Here is a 6125-nt window from a genome sequence, read left to right as displayed (position 1 = left end):
TCTCTGAATAAGATTTTTGCTCAGGTCCCTCAATTTCAGCCAGAAAATACCTGAAATCACAGAAAAACACACAAACTCATAGTAAAGTCCAGAAAAGTGAATTTTAACTAAAAACTAATAAGAATATACTAAAAACTAACTAGATCATACTAAAAACATACTAAAAACAATGCCAAAAAGCGTACAAATTATCCGCTCATCAGTTTCATTATGCCTTTCTCTTGATTCTTTGTTTTCTTGACTTGCTTTCTTGCCCTGAATTGAGGACATTGAAGGTGAGTTGTTCATCATGTATCCTTAAGATTAGCTCTCCCCTTTCCATATCTATAAGTGCCCTAGCAGTGGCTAAGAATGGCCTTCCCAGAATGATGGGGTAAATAGGATTTTCATCTATTTCCAGGGCAACAAAGTCTGTGGGAAGAAAGTAGCTCCCAACCTTCACCAGCACATTTTCAACTACTCTTATTGCCTGTTTTTGAGTTTTGTCAGCCAATCTGATAATTACATCAGTAGGAGTTAGTTCATTGATTTGGAGCTTCTTCATGAGGGAGAGGGGCATTAAGTTGATGCTTGCTCCCAAGTCACAAAGCCCTTTGTCAATCTTTGTTTCACCTATAGCAGAAGGAATGTAGAAACTTCCTGGATCCTTCTTCTTTGTGGGTGGCCCTGGTTGATTTTTATGGCTAGTAGCTCCTTTATATACTTGATGTAGAAAGGCATTTGCTGGAGGGCCTTAATGAATAGTATATTTACATCAAGAGATGCAAACATATCGAAGAACCTTGAATACATTCTCCCTGCCACACCACCTTTAAGCCTTTGGGGAAAAGGTGCATATGGGTTCAATACCTCCTTCTTCTTCAGCTCTTCCTTGAGTATGGGTTGAAGTGCATGGCTTATTTCTTCCTGGTTTTGCTTTTGATTATCATTGAGGTGTTCTACTCCATTCATACTCCTCTCATCATTTGTGGTTATCATCTTACATTCCTCCCACCTTACTTTCTTTGTTTCTCCCTTTGGATTCTTCTTTGTGTCACTGGGAGATCCATCTGTGGGTTTGGGAATTTGTTGAGATAGATACCCTACTTGGTACTCCAATCTCTTGATGTTTTCTCCTTGGTTTTTGATATTGGCTCGCACTTCTTCCTTAAACATCTTATTGTCTTGGACTTCTCTGCATAAGTTTTCAAGTAGAGCCTCAATCTTTGAGAGTCTATCATCTGTTAGAGATGGTGGGTTGAGATTAGGTGGTTGAGAAGGTTGGTTAGGTGGGTGTTGATAGGACCTTTGTGAGATGTGATGGTGAGTTGCATTGTTGTTGGAATTGAGGTTGTGGCGTCTCTGATCTTGACCTTGGTCTTGTTGATTTCCCCACCCAAAGTTGGGGTGATTTCTCCATCTAGAGTTGTAAGTTTTGGAGTATGGATCATGGATTTGTCTAGGTGAGTTTCCAACATAGTTGGCTTGCTCTCAATCACCTTCTTCTCCTATATTCACTCCTTCTTGAGCTGGTGATGAAGTGATGGCTACTGCAACTTGGTTCCTCTGATGAGCGGATAAATTATACGCTTTTTGGCATTGTTTTTAGGTAGTTTTTAGTATGATCTAGTTACTTTTAGGGATGTTTTCATTAGTTTTTATGCTAAATTCACATTTCTGGACTTTACTATGAGTTTGTGTGTTTTTCTGTGATTTCAGGTAATTTCTGGCTGAAATTGAGGGACCTTAGCAAAACTTTGAGAAGGAAGCTGACAAAGGACTGCTGATGTTGTTGGAATCTGACCTCCCTGCACTCGAAATAAATTTTCTAGAGCTACAGAACTCCAAATGGCGCGCTCTCAACGGCGTTGGAAAGTAGACATCCAGAGATTTCCAGCAATATATAATAGTCCATACTTTATTCGAGATTTGATGACGTAAACTGGCGCTCAACGCCAGCTCCATGTTGTTGTCTGGAGTCAAACGCCAGAAACACGTCACGAACCAGAGTTGAACGCCCAAAACACGTTACAACTTGGCGTTCAACTCCGAGAGAAGCCTCAGCTCGTGGATAGATCAAGCTCAGCCCAAACATACACCAAGTGGGCCCTGAAAGTGGATTTATGCATCAATTACTTACTTCTATAAACCATAGTAGCTAGTTTATTATAAATAGGACTTTTTATTAGTGTATTAGCTATCTTGGAATGTTTAGTTCTTAGACCCGGGGGGCTGGCCTCTCGGCCATGCCTGAACCTTCACCACTTATGTATTTTCAACGATAGAGTTTCTACACACCATAGATTAAGGGTGTGGAGCTCTGCTGTACCTCAAGTTCTAATACAATTACTATTATTTTCTATCCAATTCGATTTATTCCTGTTCTAAGATATTCGTTGCACTTCAACTTGATGAATGTGATGATCCGTGACACTCATCATCATTCTCACCTATGAACGTGCGTGATTGACAACCACGTCCGTTCTACCTTAGACCGGGCGCATATCTCTTGGATTCCTTAATCAGAATCTTTGTGGTATAAGCTAGAATTGATGGCGGCATTCATGGGAATCCGGAAAGTCTAACCTTGTCTGTGGTATTCTGAGTAGGATTCCGGGATTGAATGACTGTGATGAGCTTCAAACTCCTGAAGGCTGGGCGTTAGTGACAGACGCAAAAGAATCACGGGATTCTATTCCAACCTGATTGAGAACCGACAGATGATTAGCCGTGCTGTGACAGAGCATTTGGACCATTTTCACCGAGAGGATGGGATGTAGCCATTGACAACAGTGATGCCCTACATACAGCTTGCCATGGAAAGGAGTAAGAAGGATTGGATAAATGTAATAAGAAAGTAGAGATTCGAAAGGAACACAGCACCTCCATGCACCTATCTGAAATTCCCACCATTGGATTACATGAGTACCTTTATCTTTATTTCCTGTTTATTTTATTTATCTTTTGAATATCTAATCCAATCATATTTGATTTTTGAAATTTCATAATCAATTATTATCCGCCTGATTGAGATTTACAAGGTGACCATAGATTGATTCATACCAACAATCTCCGTGGGATCGACCCTTACTCAAGTAAGGTATTACTTGGACGACCCAGTGCACTTGCTGGTTAGTTGTGCAGAGTTGTGACTAAGTGTAATTCACGTGTGAGAGCTACCAAATTATTGGAGCCATTATTGATGATCACAATTTCGTGCACCAAGTTTTTGGCGCCGTTGCCAGGGATTGTTCGAGTATGGACAACTGACGGTTCATCTTGTTGCTCAGATTGGGTAATTTTCTTTTCAAAAAGTTTTCAAAAATTTTTCAAAAATTTTTTGCTTTATTTTCGTTTTCCAAAAATATAATTTTTGAAAAAATAATAAAAATAAAAAAAATTCATAAAATCATAAAAACCAAACAAGTAAGGGTCGTCCAAGTAATAAACCTTACGCGAGTAAGGGTCGATCCCACGGAGATTGTTGGTATGAAGCAAGCTATGGTCATCTTGTAAATCTTAGTCAGGCATATTCAAACGGTTATGAATGATTTATGAATAAAGCATAAAATAAATATAGAGATACTTATGTAATTCATTTGTGAGAATTTCAGATAAGCGTATGGAGATGCTTTGTCCCTTCCGTCTCTCTGCTTTCCTACTGTCTTCATCCAATCCTTCTTACTCCTTTCCATGGCAAGCTGTATGTAGGGTTTCACCATTGTCAGTGGCTACCTGCCATCCTCTCAGTGAAAATGTTGAACGCGCTCTGTTACAGCACGGCTATTCAGCTATCGGTTCTCGATCATGTCGGAATAGAATCCAGTGATTCTTTTGCGACTGTCACTAACGCCCCACAATCGCGAGTTTGAAGCTCGTCGCAGTCATTCAATCATTGAATCCTACTCAGAATACCACAGACAAGGTTTAGACCTTCCGAATTCTCTTGAATGCCACCATCAATTCTAGCTTATACCACGAAGATTCTGATTAAGGGATCCAAGAGATAAACATTCAAGCTTTGTTTGCTTGTAGAACGGAGGTGGTTGTCAGGCACGCAGTCATAAGTGAGAATGATGATGAGCGTCACATAATCATCACATTCATCATGTTCTTGGGTGCGAATGAATATCTTAGAACAAGAATGAGCTGAATTGAATAGAAGAACAATAGTAATTGCATTAATACTCAAGGTACAGCAGAGCTCCACACCTTAATCTATAGTGTGTAGAAACTCCACCGTTGAAAATACTTAAGAACAAGGTCTAGGCATGGCCGAATGGCCAGCCTCCCATAGAGGGTTCAATCATAAAAACATGATCAAAAGATTCTAAGATTGAAAGATGAAAATACAATAGCAAAAGGTCCTATTTGTAGAGAACTAGAAGCTAGGGTTTACAAAGATGAGTAAAAATCCACTTCCGGGACCACTTGGTGTGTGCTTGGGCTGAGCATTGAAGCATTTTCGTGTAGAGACTCTTCTTAGAGTTAAAGGCCAGCTTTTATGCCAGTTTGGGCGTTTAACTCCCATTCTTGTGCCAGTTCCGGCGTTAAACGCCAGGCAGTTTTGAGCTGATTTGGAACGCCGGTTTGGGCCATCAAATCTCGGGCAAAGTATGGACTATTACATATTTCGGGAAAGCCCAGGATGTCTACTTTCCAACGCAGTTAAGAGCGCGCCAATTAGGCTTCTGTAGCTCCAGAAAATCCACTTCGAGTGCAGGGAGGTCAGAATCCAACAGCATCTGCAATCCTTTTCAGCCTCTGAATCAGATTTTTGCTCAGGTCCCTCAATTTGAGCTAGAAAATACCTGAAATCACAGAAAAACACACAAACTCATAGTAAAGTCCAGAAAAGTGAATTTTAACTAAAAACTAATAAAAATATAATAAAAACTAACTAAAACATACTAAAAACATACTAAAAACAATGCCAAAAAGCGTATAAATTATCCACTCATCACTTATCTTTATATCATATTTTCGAAAATTTTATCAACAATTAATGTTTTGATTCAAAAATTTGAAGTTTGTTACTTTCTTGTTAAGAAAGGTTCAATCTTTAAATTCTAGAATAATATCTTTTAGTTTCTTGTTAGTTAAGTAATTAATTTTTATTTTAAAAATCAAATCTATCTTATCTTTTATTTTCGAAAATCATTTAACTTCTTTTCAAATTTATTTTCAAAATTTCTTCCCTCTCCCCTTCTTCTATTTATTTATTTATTTACTAACACTTCTCTTCACCTTATAGAGGATTCCTCTTCTTTTCTTGTTTTCTTCTCTTTCATATGAGCAGGAACAAGGAAAAAGGCATTCTTGTTGAAGCTGATCCTGAACCTGAAAGGACTCTGAAGAGGAAATTAAGAGAAGCTAAATTACAACAATCCAGAGACAATCTTTCTGAAATTTTCGAAGAAGAAAAGGAGATGGCAGCCGAACCCAACAACAATAATGCAAGGAGGATGCTTGGTGATTTCACTAAACCAACTTCCAAATTTTATGGAAGAAGCATCTCAATTCCTACCATTGGAGCAAACAATTTTGAGCTGAAACCTCAATTAGTTGCCCTAATGCAATAGAACTGCAAGTTTCATGGACTTCCATCTGATGATTCCTATCAGTTTTTAACTGAGTTCTTGCAGATCTGTGAGACTGTAAAGACGAATGGAGTAGATCCTGAAGTTTACAGGCTCATGCTTTTCCCTTTTGCTGTTAGAGATAGAGCTAGAATATGGTTAGATTCACAACCTAAAGATAGCCTGGACTCCTGGGATAAGCTGGTCACGGCCTTCTTGGCTAAGTTCTTTCCTCCTCAAAAGTTGAGCAAGCTTAGAGTGGATGTTCAGACCTTCAAACAAAAAGATGGTGAATCCCTCTATGAAGCTTGGGAAAGATACAAACAGATGACCAAAAGATGTCCTTCTGACATGTTTTCAGAATGGACCATGGTAGATATATTCTATTATGGTCTATCCGAGTTTTCCAAAATGTCATTGGACCATTCTATAGGTGGATCCATTCACTTAAAGAAAACGCCTGCAGAAGCCCAAGAACTTATTGACATGGTTGCAAATAACCAATTCATGTACACTTCTGAGAGGAATTCCGTGAATAATGGGATGCCTCAGAGGAAGGGAGTTCTT

General features: G+C 38.9%; 1 non-coding gene across 1 annotated transcript; it reads right to left on the bottom strand.

Moving 5' to 3' along the window:
• Positions 1–5807: 5807 nt before the first annotated feature.
• Positions 5808–5911, bottom strand: LOC127742330 (small nucleolar RNA R71). Its single transcript, XR_008003519.1, has one exon. It is a non-coding gene; the product is annotated as a small nucleolar RNA R71 (small nucleolar RNA).
• Between the last annotated feature and the right edge of the window lie 214 nt (positions 5912–6125).

Source organism: Arachis duranensis, chromosome 9, assembly GCF_000817695.3.
Source record: "Arachis duranensis cultivar V14167 chromosome 9, aradu.V14167.gnm2.J7QH, whole genome shotgun sequence".
In the NCBI taxonomy this organism is placed as follows: Eukaryota; Viridiplantae; Streptophyta; class Magnoliopsida; order Fabales; family Fabaceae; genus Arachis; species Arachis duranensis.
This window is presented reverse-complemented; position numbering and strand designations above follow the sequence as displayed.